General features: G+C 35.7%; 1 pseudogene; it reads left to right on the top strand.

Annotated features, from left to right (window-relative positions):
* Window positions 1-14,286: 14,286 nt before the first annotated feature.
* Window positions 14,287-14,937, top strand: LOC107532342 (GTP-binding nuclear protein Ran-like; annotated as a pseudogene).
* The last annotated feature ends 5,254 nt before the right edge of the window (window positions 14,938-20,191 follow it).

Raw genomic sequence — 20,191 nt, 5'->3', positions numbered from 1 at the left:
TTTACACTGAAGCCCAAGTAACCTTTAAAAATACAAATCTGATCATGTCATTCAGTTGCTTACTATCCTTCAGTGATGTTTTTCATATCATTTAGAATAAATCGCAAAATTCTTAACATGTCTAAAAGGCCTTACAGGATCTGGGCTGTATCTAGCTCTTCAGATCCACCCTTTGCCCTTTGCTCTTTGCATTCTAGCCATGCTGACCTCAAGACTCTCAAGCCTGTTACAAGCCCCCTTTTGCTCTTTGCACAGTGTGTTCTCTCTCCTGGGTATCAGCTTAAGCTGTTTCCTCAAATGAGGCTTCTAGAACTGGCACGATAAATCAACGGTCCCAGTTTTAAATATTCTTTCACACCAAATGCTTTTTATTACACTTTACAGTCTCTATGTGTATTATTTCTGAGTTCAATTATTTAATATCTATCTTATCCACAATAACCAAAAGCTGGGATAGGTCCACTTCCTCCTTAGCCCATGGGAAGTCCTCAATGAAAAGGCATTGAATGATTGGATGACATAGGAAAAATAACTTACCCAAGGGCAGAAAAGTAATTAAGTCAAACTCAAGACAGAAAAGTTGCACCTTTCCCCTTCTTGGACTTGATGCTCTTTGAATAGATTGCCATGGTGTTATATTTATTAACAGCTCAGTGCCTTGTACATGACAGATGCTGAGTGACTACTGCAGGACTGCACAGAAATGACAAGGAATGGAGCCTTTGATGATGTGGCTTCATTTTACACCAAAGGACTAATGACTATGATGCTAAATCTTGGAATTTAGTGCTTAAAAATAGTTATTATTGCCATTCTCTTGAGTTTATAAGCAGGCACTCCATTTTCTTTACATTTTTACTGGGTTGAAATTGTTTCCTCTGCTGTCATAAAGTCAGAGCCATGTCTTGAAGGGGTTGCCAAAAGATTCTGACTCAGAAAAATTCCTGTTGAAATGTGTAGAAAGTTAAGTTTCACAGTAAAGCTGAAAAGAATCAATTTATAAATGTTCAATGTGTGCCTATTTTAATAAAGGGAAAAAGACTAATGACCTATCTGCTCAAAAGAGGATGGAGTGGATGGATTCGTGTTTCTAAGGATATTTCCTTTACTTTAGGAGAACTAGAATAATAAACTGCCATTCTCCCCAACTTGGTTTCTGCCTGAATAAGTTTTATCAATGGGCCTGTCACAATGCTGAAATTGGGAGCTTTTACTGGGTTTGTTTCATAAATCTAATTATCTTGAATCTCTGCAATATATATATAAAAAAAAACTCTTAAAGAAGACCCAAAATAGCATTTTTTCTTATTTAATTTTTAACAGCATCAGTGAAATTGCCATGTCTGCACCAAGTGCTATATCTGTATTACTTATTGAACCCAAGCCTTGAAAACCAGGAATAATATTTCATCTTGTTATACTCAAAAAGTTAAATTACTTAGAAAGTAGTACTGTTCTAACTGTTGGCAATGTTGATAGGTAAGTAAATAGAAAGTATAGCCCCTGTTAGGTATGACCGAGGGAGGGGTGATGTCTCTAGTCCAGTAAGTCAATCTCAGCAACTGATGTTCCACTATCTGAGACTTACTCTTTGGCTTAAAGTATTATGTTCATAAGATTTACTTATTTACAAAACTCTATCCAATTCTCAGACTTTACCCATTCATTAATTATTTCATCTTCACATCATAACTATGATATAGCCAGATAAGTTATTAATACCCAATAATAGAAAAGGAAACTGAAACTAAACAAGGTTAAATTATTTGTCCAAGGACTCAATGCAAACACTCAGGCCTTCTGACTGGAGTATTTTATCTATATCACAATGTGTTAATGATTATTTATTATAAGTGATTTGATTGGGGCTATTACAAGTCAATTTTCGTTGTCTAATAACTTCTTCCTTCCTTTCATTGGATAATTTATCTCTTATCTTGCGTCAGAAGTGTTCATCCCACCAGGAGCTAGCTTTGTCCACCAAGATTTATTTCTATTTAGTACCATTATAATCTTCCAGTGTTTTTGGAAATTCCTGTCTTTGAATTCTAAAGCTCAAGACAATCTACCTTTTGGGATTCAAGAAAATAAACAAGTCAAGCCTTATATAAGACAAGAATGAAATTAAGGAAGGAAATAAGACTATGCTGGGCCTTTGACTTCAGGATGGTTTCAAAGAGTAGTCCAGGGATAAAGTTGTAGTTATGGAAACAAAGCAAGTTTTCAAAGAGGTGGCAGAAAGGACTAAAGCCAGGGAGAGAACTGGCAGTTTGCATTCGTCAAAATTCTTTAGTTACAAGAGACAGTATCCCAGTACAGTGGCTTAAGCTAAAACAAGAGATTCATTAGATCGTGTCACGAGATGGAAATGCAGAGAACGGCAGGTTAGATGAAGCCAGCATTAGAGACAGCTGTAGTCAGGGGCTTGAACTACATCAGGATGGTGTACACCTCTCATTTTTACTTTTCTCGGTGCAGTTGCTTCTTACTCTGCCACTGCATAAGAGTGATGTGGAGGACAAGTTCTCTAAAAATCAACCTCTGTTTCATTGTCAAGATCTTTACCTACATGTTTAAATTTTTGAGAGCCCTTCATACTCTTTTCTTTATAGAACTGTACCTATTTACATTCTTGCTAATGTAAGCTTCCCTGCTCTCTACTTCCTCACCAATGCTTATCATCTACTGTCTTTTTGATAATGGCCATTCTAGCAGATCTGAGGTGATATCTCACTGTGGTTTTTATTAGCGTGAAACAGAGATCTTAAGTACAAGAGTTAGGAATCTTAGTGAGGAGACTATTTGAAAATCCAGCTAAGATTCATTGATGGACATAAGGAAGGCAGTAGAATGGGTGTGCAGAGGTGGGGTCAGGATTGAGGAATGGTATGAAAATAAAATCTATAGAATTCCCAGAGCTTGGAAATGGAGAAGAGGAGAATATGAGAAAGGGAATTAAGTCCTATATTTCTAGCTTGTGTGATTTCATAAATGGTGTTATAATTCACAATGTATGGAGAACATAGAGAAAAGCAGATTTGGCAGCAATTTTTTAAATCCTCACCCAAGGATATGTTTTTGTTTTTGTTTTAAATCCTCATCTGAGGATATTTTTTATTGATTTTAGAGAAAGAGGAAGGGAGAGGGAGAGCAGAGAGAAACAATGATGTCTGAGAAACATCGATTGGTTGCCTCCGTACATACCCTGACTGGGTAGGGTTTCGAACCTGCAATCTGGGTATGTGCCCTGACTGAGAACCAAACCCACAACCTTGAGGTGTATGGGATGATGCTCCAACAAACCGAGCCACATGGGCCAAGGCTGGCAGCAATTTTTAAAAGAAATTCTTTGTAATCTGCCCAATTTTCATCTCTGGGTTACTGGCCAGTGACCACAAGCTTTCCTATGCTCAGGAAAAGAATGAGTATTACTCTTACTTTTTTTGGTCTTTGATGTAATTGAGCTTGTTCAGAAGATGACCTGTGGTCAGAGAGTAGGTAAAGACCTTTCAGAAGTGTCTGTGATCAGAGAGTCAGCTAGGAGAATGCTTTCCTTAGTGACCTTTTCTCTTCCCACTCCCTGAACTTGAAATATGTTTCTTCCATGGTACCTTTGTGCATAGAAGTGCTAGTTCTTCAAACAGCACATTTTTTTTTTGTTTGTTTTACCTCTATAAGTGTATATGCATTGCACATGGCTGCACATTGCATTTCAAATCTACCAATTTTGGAGCAAGAAATAGTAAAGGTGGGTGTGGGACATGTGTCTGTAAGGACCTCATAAAGAGCTTAGGGATTGTCTACGTTCACACATTTGAGATTCTGAAATGGCCTAAAATCCAATTAATATATTCCTATTGGATATGTTTTCTTATGAAGGTTTCCTGTTCATGCTTTCATAGAATGTTTAATAATCACTCAGGTTCACCCACTGTGTGGTGACATGGTTTGGACTTCGTTAAAAACTTCTTATTTTAAATTATTTTATTTTTTTAAATATATCTTTATTGGTCTCAGAGAGAGGAAAGGAGATGGAGAGAGAGAGATAGAAACATCAATGATGAGAGAGTCATTGATCGGCTGCAGCCCGCAACCTGGGCATGTGCCCTGACCGGGAATCGAACTCCGATCGCCTGGATCCTAGGTTGACGCTCAACCGCTGAGCCATGCCAGACCGGGCTAAAAACTTCTCATTTTAATTGGATATCACTGCTTCGAGCAATAGAATGCATTTTTTATGTTTATATCCATAAATAATCTGAAGTTTGTTAGCATGTACTTCCTTAGTAATCATTTTGACAAGCTCTCCAGTATGATCTTTTAAGATTTCATCCTAAGTTTTAAGAGTCAGCATCCCCCTTTTCCCTCGTCTTTAACACTCAGGAAGATTTGTATTCCTGAATCTCTATCTGCTGGACCAGAGATTGTTAAACTATGGCCTACAAGCTGGTTGCCAGTTTTTGTTTTAATACAGTTTAATGAAACACAGCCATTCTGATTTGTTTATGTATGTCTATGACTGCTTTTGTGCTTCAATGGCAGAGTTCAATAATTGTAACAGAGACCAGCTAGCATGCAAAACCTAAAATGTTTACGCTTTCATTCATTATAGAAAAGGTTTGCAAACCTCTGTTTCAACCCTGACTTCTTGATAATAGGCAATCCTGCCTGCAACTAACATTCTCATTAAAAGCATATAAGAATGGAATGGTGGGGTACTCTTTGAAAACTCTCCTTCCTTTCTTCTTTCACTTTCTTTTTCCACCCCTATGTTCATTGCAACATTATTAAAATATCTAAGATATGGAAGCAACCCAAGTGCCCATCAATAAGCAAGTGGATAAAATGCTGTGGTACATATACATAATGGAATAATACTGGGCCATAAAAAAACACAAAATCTTATTATTTGTGACAACCTGGATAGACCTTGAAGGTATTATGCTAAGTGAAATAAGCCAGTCAGAGTAAGACAAATACTATATGATTTCATTTATATGTGGAATCTAAAAAACAATATAAAAGAACAAACAAAACAGAAGTAGACTCATAGACACAGAGAACAAGCTGATGCTTTCCAGAGGGAAGGGGTTTGGGGGGACTGGGTGAAAAAGGTGAAGGGACTGAAAAGTACGGAGTGGTATTTACAAACTAGTCATGTGTATGTAAAGTACATCATAGGAAATATAGTCAATAATATTGTAATAACTATGTATGGTGTCAGTTGGGTACTGGAAATATCAGGGGGGAACACTTTGTAAAGTATGTGATTGCCTAACCACTATGCTGTACACTGGAAAATTATATGAAAGAATATTGAATGTAAACTGTAATTGAGAAAAAATAATATAAATAACTTACAAAAATTTAAAAAGCACTTAGCATAGAGCCTATTATTTAACAAGTGTTCAATAAATAATAGCCCTATTAATAGTAATAACAATACTTCCTTGGAAGACTTTCATCCTGTCTTAGCTTGGGCTGCTAAAACAAAACATCATAAATGGGTGACTTTTTCAACAATAGAAATTAATTTCTCACAGTTCTAGAGTTTGGAAATCTGAGATCCTGGTGCTAGTATACAATTTCATTAGCAGAGTGGCCAGGAGAAATTGAAGATTACTTAAACTTATCTTCAAGAATAGAAAACATGGGCAAGTTAATCAAACAAGTGACCTTTAAGAGCAGTTGATAAGTTGAGGCTTTAGTTGAGTAGGGTTGGGGGAAAAGGGGAAGCAAAATGTAAATGGAGTAAAATATGTAGTATGTGAAACTGGATTTCTTTTACTTTTAAGAAATTACCTGTGTGCTCATTTGGGAAATTTATGATTATTTTTAGTATTGCTTCATTAGAATACCATACCACAATTAACCCAATCTGCTTAATAAGTAAGTCACAGCAAACAACAACTGAACAACAAACTATAGGAAAACATGTCTGTTTAAGTAAAGATTTTGCATTTATTTAGGATGTCGAGCACTTTAAAAGTAATTTAAGTCACTGAAATTTCATGAGTCACTTACTGTCTGATATATATATAAAGTTTACAGGCCATACCTAGTTACTTGTGGGGACTATAGTCTCATTATAAGCTTTATGATTTGTCAAACTGTGGCCATTGGGCAGAAACCTGGAAATGTCAAGGGCTGCCATGTCTAGTGTTCTTTAATGAGGCATGATAAATCAGTTACAATTAATTCCCCCCACACACTTGTGCATAGGTGTGGATTAATATAGAATCAATAAATGGGATTTCTTAAGTCCTATCCTTAACCTCAACAGATCCTTATTGTGAATCTGGGAAGTAAGGAAAGAAACAACTTTAAAGATGCAAAAATATAGTTTAATATTGTCATTTCATAGACAACAAATCCTTTGGCTCTAAAAAGCTAAATAACTTGTTCTAGACCAGAAGTTAATGGCAAAAACAAGAAGAGACCACATTTATTGATTACTGATTTAAGAATATAAATTCTATTTTCACTTAAAACCTACAGTATAAATATAAAATAATATTTACAAGATGTACTGAAATGGAACTATTATACATAAAAATATGTGCATACCGATTATTTTGGATAAAGTCCTTCAGTTTTTCATTCAATTTCTACCTTGGCTAGCAATAATTTGGAAAATTTAATTACATTATTTTGGAGTACCTGCAATGTGCCAGTTTTAAAAGCTGAAAATACAATTAAGCATAAGAAAACTACAGCTCCTCTCATATTTCTATTTTGTATTTCTTGTGAAAGCTACAATTAAATAATTTTAAAGCAACCAATTAGAGCTGTAATTAAAAGGAGAACCACAAAATGTCATCCCAATACGTCACAAAGGGGATTTAGTGGAGATAGGCCAGAGAAATCTCATAATCCTAGATTATGAGCAGATTCAGCCAAGGATGATCAGGCACTTCTAGTTTTGCAGGTTATAACCTGATTACCAAAGGATTGCATTTCTCTCTCTAGGGATCTGATATCTGGTCTTGAACCTGTCCCAAAATTCTGTATGCATTTTCTTCTAATACGCTCTGTTTCAGTGTGGGATCATTCTTTTTAATAAATCGTTTTTCATTCTCAAAACAACATTACATGAATGTCATTACACCTGCAAATATGTAACTATTCTAGAAGGATGGAAAACTAGGAGTGGAATTGCATGATTAAAATAATTACACAGACGTGAGGTCAACAATGCCAACATGTGCTCCTAGCCTGTTTACCTTCCATGTTTCCAATATTGTTTATTTAAAGTTTTTAAATGTTTCCAAAGTAAAGGATGCAAAAAGGGAAATCTCTGAGCTGATTTTAATCTGCATTTTCTGACTACATTCAATGTTGATCATATTTTTATTTCATTACATATCTTTTGTATATCTTTATGAAAATTTTGTTCATTTATTTTATCTATTCCTGAGTGTATATTTCTTGTATTAATTTTTAGGTTTTAAAATATATATTCTGGATGTTAACTTGGTTATACAGATTTTCAAATTATCATTTTTCTTTTAATTTTGACTATGGCTCTAGCCTCTTTGGCTCAGTGGTTGGAATATCAGCCCAAACACTGAGGGGACCCAGGTTGGATTCCGGCCAAGGGCATGTACCTAGGTTGCAGATTCGATTCCCTGCCCCAGTTGGGGTGCATGCGGGAGGCAACCAATAAATGTGTCTCTCTCACATCTCTTTCTCCCCCTCTCCCTTCCACTCTCTCTGAAAAGCAGTGGAGAAAATATCCTCAAGTGAGGATGAAAAAAAAAAATTTTACTCTGGTGCTTTTCCTCCTACAGAAGTTTATTTTACTTCAGTCTTACTTCCTTATGGTTTTTGGTTTTTATATGTAGCTTAATAAGTACTTCTTCATTCTAAAATATAAGAATATCTTCCAATACTGGCCATGGATGTTTGACTTTTAAATACTTCTAAGATTTGTTTTTATTTACAGTGTGAAAGAGTAATAAAACTTCATAAATATTTTTCCATTGCTTGGTCTCCTGCTTATTTCAATAATTTGTTTTTTTCCCACTGATTTGAAAATTGTTCTTTGTTTAAAAGGATCTGATTATAGACTCCTTATTTAGTTCAATTGACACACTTCTGTTTTCCCATAACAATCCCATAATTTTTTATGACTTTATTGTTGCCCTTCATTTTCATTGCCGAGTGTGTTCTTGAGCATTTTATTTTCCAGATGAACTTGAGAATCAGCTCAAGTTCTGTAAGCACTCTTTTAGAAATTTTTGTTGCTATCATATGGAATTTATAGACATATGCTTGGACATTCCACTTTTCTTGTAATTTATTATTATTGGGTCGTCTTTGTCTTTTTCAGTAAAACTTTGCTGGTTTATTATACACATCTCAACCATTTCTTGTTATATTTATCCCTAGATGATCATATTAGTTAGAATTTTAGGTTGCAAACAATACAATTCTCCAGACAAAATAGGCCATAAAGACTTTTTCTAAGAATATTAGAGGCTCACAAAACACAATAGGAGCCTGGAAACTTGTTAATAGTCAATATCCAAAGTACTTTTGTAGTGGTAGGGGAAAATAAATACAGCGACACTGACCCGGCCAAGGAAAATCAAGCAGGTGCTCTCCTGTTACAATAAATCAAATCTAATCATTCCTTCTGAACTTGAGGCATTAACTTGACATTCAAAACTCTAGAGAGTTCAGTAGGCTGAGCTGAGATGAGATAGCCACCCCCTCTATATTACAAGGAGTTGGGAGAGAAAGGTAGAGGTCCTTTCTATTCCCACAGTTGAAGTGCAACTCCTGAGATTATTTCCCACAAAAGCTACATTACATGGAGAAATATTTTCCTCAGATAAAGTGAGGGTGTGAGTAGGAAATGGGAGTTGGTTAGGTAGAAAAATTGGACAATTTACCACTATAATATTTGCTGGTATGTAGGAAAACTACTAAGTTTTATGTGGTCATCTAACATTTTTTTACTTCACTTAATGATTTTATTAATTCTAAGAAATTTTTACTCTACAAATTTTCTACATAAGTGTTCACATTATTTATAAATATGAACATAAACATGAGCATAAATACATATAAATATAAGTATAAATATAAATATAAATACAAATATATAAATATAAATATAAATATATAAATAAACTTAAATTTATATAAATTTTGTCTCTATGTCTAACACTGCATTTAAATTTTTTAATTTTATTGCAATTATTTTTATGATCTCATTTTGTTTCTTTTTTCTTTTATAGTTATTATTTTCCAAGTAATAATGACACCATATTGTTTTTAAAAATCAAATAGTTCTATAAACCTCATATTCAAACACAGATGTTCCCAAGCCCATCCTTCCTTTTCTTCCAATAACTTTCTCTCACTAATGATAATCAATTTCTTTTTTAATCTGTCTTTTCTGATATTTACATCTATATTTCTGGACAATGTGTCTTTAGAACTTCTTCTAAGTTTTCAATTTGAGGCAGAGATTAATGATCCCCATTGCAGTAGCTGAGCCTTTAGCTCTCTTATGTAATTTATTCCTTATTTCCCTACTCTTCCCAATATACTTATAGAATAATTAATTAAATTAGTATCATGCTCTTACACTAATCTACCTAGGTAAATACATATTTTTTCATCAATGAGGCCTAAAATGTAGAATATATATATATATATATATATATATATATATATATATATATACACACACACATATATATATGTATATATATGTGTTATCTTGAAACTTTTAAAAATCACCCTTCTTGGCCTGGTGGTAAATAACTCCCCTTGATCTGCCAACAGCAATCAAGGTTCAACTACAATAGAAGGGTGCACACACACTCACATATAGGAGGGTACACCTGGAGCATCCACCTAGGGTCACTTGGGAGGCTGTGCCACTGGACTATACAGGACACCTATTATATAAGACCACTATATCAAGACTGGAAGATGTAGCAGCTCTACCTAATACATAGAAACAAACATAAGGAGGCAGTCAAAATGAGGAGACAAAGAAATATGCCCAAAATGAAAGAACAGAACAAAACTTCAGGAAAGGAACTAAATAAAATGAAGACAAGAAATCTACCAGATGCAGAGTTCAATATAGTGGTTATAAGGATGCTCAATGAGCTTAGGAGAAGAGTAGATAATCCTAGTGAGAACTTCAAGAAAGGGGTAGGAAACATAATAATGGGGATGAAAACATATAAAAGAACCAGTCAGAAATGAAGAATCCAATAACTGAATTGAAGAATATAATACAGGGAATGAACAGTAGAATAGATGAAACAGAGGATCAAAGCTAGTGATTTGGAAGATAATGAAGCACAAGGAGAAAACATCCAATCAGAACAGCAAACAGAAAAAAATAATTTTTAAATATGAAGATAGTATAAGGATCCTTTGGTAGAATTTCAAGCATACATATATTTGAGTCATAGGAGTACAGGAAGGAGAAGAGAGAGAGCAAGAAACTGAAAACCTATTTGAGTAAATAATGACTAAAAACTTCTCTAACCTTGTAAAAGAAATAGACATACAAGTCCAGGAAGCAGGGAGTCCCAAACAAGAGGAACACAAAGGGGCCCACACCAAGACACATGATAATTAAAATGCCAAAGTTTAAGACAAAGAAAGAAGTTTAAAAGAAGTCAATAGGAAATGGGTTAGCTATATACAAGGGAGCTCCCATAAGCCTGTCAGCTGATTTTTTTAACAGAAACTTTTCAGGCCAATAGGGATTGGCAGGAAGTATTCAAAACGATGAGGAGTGTGGATCTACAACCAAGAATACTTCTACCCAGCAAAGCTATCATTTACAATGGAAGGACAGATAGATAAAGATCTTGCAGGTCAAGGAAAAGCTGAAAGAGTTCATCACTACCAAACTAGTATTACAAGCAATGTTAAAGGGTCTTCTTTAAGAAGAAAAAAAGATAAAAAATGTGAATAATAAAATGACAATATAAATACACGTCCATAAACAATTCCTTTAATGCAAATGGATTAAATATTTCGATCAGAAGACATGTAGAGGCTTAATGGGTAAGAGAAAGGATCCTTACCATAGGTTGTCTACAGGGTATTCACTTCAAATCAAAAGACACACGAACTGAAAGTAAAGGGATGGAAAAAGATATTTCATGAAAATGGAAACAAACAAACAAAAAAGCTGGTGTAGCAATACTTATATCAATCAAAATAGACTTCAAAACAAAGTCTTAACAAGAGACAAAATAGAAGCCAGCAATTCAACTTTTGGTTATTTATCTGAAGGAACCCAAAACAGTAAATTAAAATCATACATACACCCATATGTTTATTACAGCACTATTTACAATAACCAAGATATGGGAACAACCTAAGTGTTCACCAATCATGGGGTTATGCATTTAAAACTAATATAATACTGTATGTCAACTGTAATTTAAAAATTTTTTTAAATGTTTTTAAAAAAGAAGTAACCATATTATCCATATGACCCAAAAGAACAACAACAAAAAGGCGAGGGGAATTTTTGTTGAAACACATACACACAGGGGCTTCAAAGAAGTTTGTTGAACGCATTTATTAAAGGTACAGAATTAAAAGAAAAAAAGCAAACATTTTTGTTGTATCATAAGCTGAGACTCCAGTTCTCTTCCATATCAGAGAATTAAATCTCTGCGATGTCTGAGCCTGAATGAATGGCGAACAGACATTTTGGTATTATTTTCTTACAGTTTCCCTCTGAGTTATTTACGGGGAGCAATTTCAGCCTTTCTCAGTCATCTTAAGAGTAAATATGGGAATACGAAATAAGAATGCTATTCAGTTGACCTGCATTTTGAAAGTTTTAAATAAATTGATCTAATAAGAATCCTAATCTGATAAGTTGATTGGTCAGGTTTTATAGCTCTCCTTTTAGAAATGAAAAACTTGAATTAAGTGACTAATCCAAGTACACAAACATCCTGAGCAAAAAAAATTGAGGCTGGAACTCAGTTTTCTTGACAATCGGGCCTGCTTTCTTCTACTCTACTATCTCACCCTGCCCCAACTCTGCCAGTACTTAGGGGCCATCACAGTGCTCCTGACAGATGACATTTTGTGATAGTGGAGTGGTAGCAATGGCATTTTAAAAATTCTGTTCGAGAGAGAATATCTTTTTCTGTACACTTTCAGAAGGCTTCCCTCAGTTTTTCAGGAGGCATTGTATAATGAAGCAATCAAAATTCTTTACAATAAAAGCTCAAATCCTAATTTCAAGGTAATTCACAAAAGAAATGCTTTCTGGGAGATAAATGTTCAGAAGAGTTAGAGAGCATTTGTATTTCAAGGTATTTGGTGTTGCTTTGTGCCACTACTGAACTGAATCCTTGCCTTGGATTAAATCAATGGACTTGAGTGTCATCATTGTATATTTATAATAGTTGGTAAAAGGTGCCCTCATCGCAGTCACTCCAATTTAAAACAGGAATCAGAACACTTAGAAGCAAAAATATGCAAGCAGGGCAAAAATGCTGACACTGGCTGTATCTGTACTCAAAAATAGTTTGTTCATAAGTGAATTGCCTATATGAATTGACAAAGTGATTTAAGCCACTTTGTCATGAGGCAGACCTGTGGGAAACAGAACAATCTTGTACCCATACATGAAGAAAGATATAAGAACAAAATAATAAGCTGTGATGGAGACCTCAGGTTACTGTGCAATGCACTAATGAGAACAAATAGATATTGTGTTGCTAAAGAATTTTCAGAGGGGACATCTCCAAATTTAATTTGGATATTAAAAATAAAAGATAGTTGTTGAATTGCATGTTGTGTAAATGTCAATTGTATGTTAGATAATAAACAAAATATTGTTTAAATCAAGACAGATCATTTGGATATGTTATCATCTCTAAGTATCTAAAAGCGGAATGTATATAGCTCATAGTATAATCAACTAAGCACTATGTAATCATGGACAGCCTTTGAGTTTATCAGTTCTCTTTTATCTGAAATATTTACATATGCACAGGCATTTCTTAATATTTTTAAAGTTGTAGTGACAAAATGTGCTATGAAGCTGTATTGGGCATCTATTTTTAGATAAACTGTAATCTAAAAATATATACTGCTAAAGAAATCAGTATATTTATCTCTAGAAAACTCATAATTAGGTTCAGCGATAGAAGTTGAAAGTTCCTCTGACCATTTCAAATTCTAGAAAAAGGCAAAGGCAATACATAAATGATTACTTGAAAAGTTCAAATATGTATAATTAAGTGATTGAATAACCCATTAGTCAAGGAAGATATTAAGTTATAAACCTGTCAGATACTGTTAAATCTGTTCATAGTAGGAAATTTCTAGGTCTAAATGTTTTAATACACTAAAAGAAAAACTTTAATGTTAGTGACAAATGTGTTCATTTCATACAGCTAGAAAAAGAACAGGAAATTCTAAGTAAATCAACAGAAAAGAAATAAAATAAGAACAGAAGTGAGTGAACTAGATAATAGAGAAAATTAACAAAGCCAAAAGTTGTTTTTTTGAAAATATTAATGTTGTAGACAAAAATGTGTAGAGGGAATTCTCCTTCTAAGGACTTTCTAACTGTAGGGAGTGTGGTGAGTAGAGAGCATTTAATTCTTACCTCCTTCAGGGTCTGCTCAAATGTAGAGAGCTATCTGCTCTCAATCATGATTTTCCAGGGGAAGCCCATATCTGATCAAGGCAGACATAAAATTTCTACAATTTCAATCTGATATGGGCTAACTCAGGAAATTCTTCTTTAGTGCTACCTGTCAGGTTGGTCAAGGTTTTGACAGATCAGCATCATAATGCCCATCCCTAATGTGATTATTGGTACTAGGAGTGGTTCAGGAAAGCAAGTGAGAAGATAAATCATATTTGAAGTTAGGTTTTGAGGTTGGATCATTCATTACCTGTTTGACAATAAGTATCCCATGCTGAAGGTAGGTGGAGCACAGACAAACTTGCCTAAGGCGGCTGTTCAGTTGTTAAACCTTCAACGGATGGTGAATTAGGAGGGTATACTGGAGAAAGGGAAGGCACTAGGTAATTCTATGCATTAGATTTTTGAAATGTATAGAGGAAGTGATAGCTATAAGGATAATATGCTTGTCTAGATACAGCGAAACACCACTGATGTTTCACAGAAAGCTAATGAAGAGCAGAAGGGAGTACTAGGCAATTGAAAGCCAGGTGTGAAAACCTTTCCTGCAGTGAGAGGTAGCAAAAGCTAAGGACTCGCGCTCAGTCAGACTGGCCCAGAGATGCCTCTGGCAGTAACATCACCCTGGCTCCCAAGGAGAACCTCAGGTTCAATTCAAACTTGTACTGGTTGATAACGGTGGGACTGGGAAAGCTACATTCATGAAATGTCATCTGCTGAATTTGAGAGGAAGTATGTAGCCACCGTGGGTGTTGAGGTACATCCCCTTGTGTTCCACACCAACAGAGGGCCTATTAAGTGTAATGTGTGTGTGATACAGTGGGCCAGGGGAAGTTTGGCGGACTGAGAAATGGCTATTACATCCAAGTCCAGTGTGCTATTATAATGATTGACGCAACTTTGAGAGTTACTGACAAGAATGCACCTAACTGGAATTGAGATCTGGTATGAGTGTGTGAAAACACCCCCATCGTGCTGTGTTGCAACAAAGTGGATGGATATTAAGGAAGAAAGGTAAAGCAAAATCAATTGTCTTTCACTGAAAGAAAAATCTTCAGTACTATGACATTTCTTCCAAAAGTAACTACAACTTTGAAAAGTTCTTCCTCTGGCTTGCTAGAAAACTAATTGGAGACCCTACCTCAGGGTCTGTCCCCATGCCTGCTCTTGCCCCACCTGAGGTTGCCATGGACCCAGCTTTGGCAGCACCATCTAGAGGTTGCTCAAGCCATGTGAGAAAGGGAAGCTGGACCCCAGTGTCCCAGCTCTAGTTTTATAGGCAACTGCCCTATGATGTCAGTACTGCAGTGTGTTTGCCACTTTATTATATAGCTGAGAAGAAAATATGTTTGATCTTTGGGATGCTGAAGGAGATGAATGGGCTTAGGAGTGAATGTGGCATATTTACCTGTCTTGAAACACAGTTGTGTCTTTATTGAGTTTCAAATATAAGACTGCTGCAGTCACCTCACAATATTCAGTAGTGAAACCTTGTTTGTTACTGTCATTTTCATTCCTTTTTCTTTAAAATTAGAATAAAGTTGTATTTCAAAAAAAGAAAAAAGAAAGAAAGGAAGAAAAAGAAAAAGCTGAGGACCAAGTCAAAAAATTGTCAGAGAGGCCAAATTCAAAGAGGGTTGAATGCTCACCAACGCTATTCTGTTATGTCATGACTATTTACCTTGGTAGGAAATCTTGGGGCTTTGACACATTGGATGGAGACACCAGAAACATGCCATGAAACTTTTTGTCTTCTCAGAACCTTTCTAAGGCTATGAAAGAAACACCCCTATCAAGGACCAGCATGCCCCATTCCCCACTTCTTGTTTGGAAGATAACTCTGAGGCTCTTTTCTGTCAGTTATAAGGTATTCCCCTCAATACCTGTTCCCACCTTCCATCGTGGCCACTACTTCTATAACTAGGGTTAAGTTGTACCATAACCTAGGTGGTTCTATAGTCAAAAAGGGCTTCAAGAATTATATTTTATATACCAGTAGGTACTGGGGAAGTATGAGTGGGACTGTATTCTGATGGTACTTAATCAAGGGGCAATAACATAAAATAGGAGAATAAAGAACTTTTTTACTTGAAAATGCTTTCCTGTGATATAATTATCACTGAGGAAAAGAGTCTAGGACATGGGACAAACTTGCTACTAATGTTTCCTAGAAGCATGTAAAAGCAATGGCTTATACTGAGTGAAGTTAAAAGGCCAGAATTGCCATAGCAGAAATGGGAAAAAATAAATTAAAATGCTTAAGGAAGTGAGCATCCATGATTAAACATAAAATATATGGCTAGAAGGTCTACAGGATAATTATGTTCCGTGGGAAGGCCCAGACGACATACCATTTACAAAGGCTGTGAGGAGTGGTCTGATGAGAGGGGCGTCAACAACACTAAAATTTTCAATGTTGGCATTACTCTGTAAGTCATGGCTGTCAGTAAGAGAAATTATTATTAAATGTGCCTTACTGACAATAATTAGAATGATGGGTCTCCCTTCAAAAAGTGGACAGGTGGTGGAGTTAATTACTAACTCTAGTAGGCTACAAATATCAAATTACCTATCAAGTCAAACTGGAAGCCAAAAGATCTGACCTACAAAGAGCTTTAAACATGGCATCCCTATGGGCAAAACAGATAGGCAGTCAATAAGGATACTACTCAGCTTTTACCAGCAGAAGAAATCAAGGATGGATGACCAGGAAATGGAGGAAAGTTGCCTCAATAAAAATCCATAATCCCTTGCCCAGTTCCCCATCTTTACCTGTTTCCAGATCCAAAACCCATTGATTAAAAAGGAAACCAAGTCCCCAAGACAAAGGGCTCTGTAAGAATACAAGTATATTCAATAATTCCCTCAGTCCTTCCCCTGACCTACAGCCAGTTATTCAGGTTAAACAATAGATTGAAAAAATGGTATTATTCAAACACTTCAAGGACTATTGGACACTGATCTGAATTGATATGGATCCCTGGAGACCCAAAATATCATCAAGGTACTCCTGATAAGAGTTGAGTCATATGGGGCCAACTAATATATGTATGGTCTTAGTGACGTTCTAGCTTATAATGGATCTCTTGGTTCTGTAAATGCATCCAGGGGCCACTTTTCTGTTTCCCAATGTATGATTAAAATACTTGACAGTTGGCACAACCTGGACTATGATTCCTTAGCCTTTGGGGCAAGAACTATTGTACTGGGGAAGACCAGGAAGAAGCCTCTGAAGCTACATCTGTTCCACAGACAGGATAGTAACTAAAACACAATATTATACTGCAAGGTGATGATGGAAATAGTGCCTGCCTTATGGTAAATTTGTCCTCCTTAAATTCACCATGTCCCCCTCCTCCCCTTGTTCCAGGATCTCAAAGTAATCCATCTAGTCTGTACATATGAAACCTATATAATTTTTTTTAACCAATGTCACTGCAATAAATTTAATAAAAATAAAACCTGTATAACCTGGCATTTGCCAATGCATGTACTTTTGAGGCCTCTCCAAAAACTGCTTGTCCTATCACAGTACCCTTTTTCATATCTTTATAAACCCGTAGTGTAATTTTGTGTTACCTTGTCTATTTCCTTCAGCTGTCTTGCCCACACTAAATTGTACTCAGAAGTAAGTGGTTATGTCTTATTTATCTTTCCTCCCAGTGCCTTGTTTAGTGACTGATACATATAAGGTGTTCAATACCTGTAAGACTGAATCAATGTTTGTAAAAGTACCCTGCCCACATTATCAGTAAGGATTCACAATGGCTAGTTAAATTTGTTAGTTGAATGCTGCCAGAAGCTGTAGGGGAGGGAGCTACCAGAGCAATATTTGCTTTAGGGATGCCGGATTGGCTAATTGTCTTTTGCAGAATTTATTTACTTTTGTAATTAATTTTTAGCCTAGGCTAGCATTAAAATTAGTTGTCATCCCCAAGGGCATAAAGAATGCCAGGAAATGATGTCAGGAATAATTTTCTCAGAAGAGAAAATACAATAATACAGCAGTTAATAATTCACATGAATATACTGTCAAGTTGGCTATCATAGCAATGCTGATCAATAATAAAGAAGCATCTTGAGTTCTGCTTTTCTGTGCAAATGACAGCTGCCCATAAATTCTTGCCAAGTCAGTATTCAGAGAACATGTATATAGTCCTAGTCTAATTTCTAAGCACGGAGGTTGTAAAAATCATAACGGACTCTCTGCCATGCAGTGAGATATTCAGGTCGGGAGATTTGCAATAACCATTGAGCTTTATTCATAAATTTCTGGAAGAGTCATATGTTAGAAGTGGAAGGATTTTCAATATCATTCTCATTTGGCCCTGTCATTTTATAGTTCAGTAAAGTTAATCTATAGATGTTCTAGAACTTTACCCAAAAGCCCACAATCAGTAGCATCCAGAGCCCTCCAGCATTTTCTTTGCACTGAATGATCTTGCTGAGTAGCATTGCCTTATTAGGTCTCCCGAGGGTTTGGTAGGCAGCCACAATATTGTAAAAATTGATCATAGAGGTAAACTCCAGGAAGTAGCCCAGTTCAAGTATGTTTTTGCTCTCAATTCAGCCAGACTTTGTGTAAAGTTGGAACAGTTTCCTCTTTAATTCAGAAATGTTTTTCTTTTCCTCCTGAAAGTAGAATCAGATGCTCATTTAAAGGGCTTTGTTAAAAACTGCAATCTATCAAGTTTCAGGGGAAGATAATTCATTATTTTAATATGCTTGCATGTCTAAATGTAAGGGAGCAATGAAAACAATTCCATTCTCAAAGTATACTGAGAAATTCATGCAACAACAAGTTTTAATCTAAGGGAAGCAAACTACGTTCACTTAGAATTATAAAATAATAATAAAATTTTAGTACTAAAAACCAGTATCTTGTCAATGAATATTTAAAAGCCCACTGTATCCTTGGAAATATTTCTAATCTATAAATTAATCTAAAAGGATATCTTAATTTCCATTATATTCAATTTGCTCATAATTAATGTAAATATCAAAGAAAATGTTATTAAAGTGTTTGTAAAGTAATTATCTATGAATAAACACTTTGATAATTATAATCCTAAACTGAGAACCCTAGAAATTGATCTCTCACAGCTTCTATTCCCTCCTAGAATTCTGTAGGCAGTGCTGATCCTTTTTTTAGCTTTAATCTTCACCTGAGGATTTTTTTTACTGATTTTGAGAGAGTGAGAAAGAGAGATCAATTATTTGGGATTGAACCTGCAACAGAGGTACATGCCCTGACTGGGAATCAAACTCACCACCTTTGGTGTACAGGACAACACTCCTACCATCTGAACTACCTGGCCAGGGCAGCAATGCTGATCTTGCTTTGAGATACAGTAACTACCATTAACTACCTTCTTCATTCAATTGCAATGAACAAAATTCTAAGAATGTATTGATTTATAAAAAAAAAAATTTTCTCTCCTGTCTGAAACTGTGGTCAGATCAGTGTGTTGAGTAAAGGCTCACATCTAGGGAGACTCTAAGATTCTGAAAGTTAGAGACTATATTAGAGGTCATCTACTCCATACTCTCCAATTCTTATATTTTTCAAGGTTTTTCTTTAAAAAGTAACGATTAAATTTTCACATACATTGATGAACTACCTGATCTTGCCCTCCAAACCTCTTAAGACTCATCTTCAAGTAGTTTTCCTAAGAAGTCATATAACCAACTAGAGTCCATGACATTTTGTGTGAAAAAAATAGATAAAAACAAGTTCTCAAATCTTTTTTTTTTTTAATTTTTTTTTTTTTTAAATATGACAGATGTCCCTTTTTCTCCCCAGTGACCCCTTCCACGCCTCCCATCCCCCTCCCCAGTCCCTCTTCCCACCATTGTCCGTGTCCTTGAGTTGTTCATATATGCATATAAATTCTTTGGTTACTCTCTCCCCCTCCACCCACCCGCCCTCCTCCATCCCTCTGACATTCGTCAGGCTCATCTATGCTTCCATGTCATTGAATCTATTCTGCTCATCAGTTTATTAAGTTCTTTAGATTCCACATATAAGCGAGACCATGTGATGTTTGTCTTTCTCTGCCTGGCTTATTTCACTTCGCATAATATTCTCCAGGTTCATCCATACTGTGCCAAAGGGTATGAGATTCTTCTTCTTTATAGCTGTGTAGTACTCCATGATGTAAATGTCCCACAGCTTTTTAATCCACTCATCTACTGATGGGCACTTGGGCTGTTTCCAGATCTTAGCTATTGTAAACTGAGCTGCTATGAACATCAGGATACATATATTCTTTCTGATGAATGTTTCAGGATTCTTAGGATATATTCCTAGGAGTGGAATCACTGGGTCAAACGGCAGCTCCATTTCTAATTTTTTGAGGAATCTCCATACTGTTTTCCATAGTGGCTGCCCCAGTCTGCATTCCCACCAGCAGTGTACTAGGGCTCCCCTTTCTCCACACCCTCACCAGCACATGTTGTTTGTTGATTTGTTGATGGTGGACATTCCTACAGGTGTGAAGTGATACCTCATTGTGGTTTTAATTT

Source organism: Miniopterus natalensis, chromosome 11, assembly GCF_054644295.1.
Source record: "Miniopterus natalensis isolate mMinNat1 chromosome 11, mMinNat1.hap1, whole genome shotgun sequence".
Lineage (NCBI taxonomy): Eukaryota > Metazoa > Chordata > Mammalia > Chiroptera > Miniopteridae > Miniopterus > Miniopterus natalensis.
The sequence above is the reverse complement of the archived record's forward strand: the minus strand, read 5'-3'. Positions and strand labels throughout refer to the sequence as shown.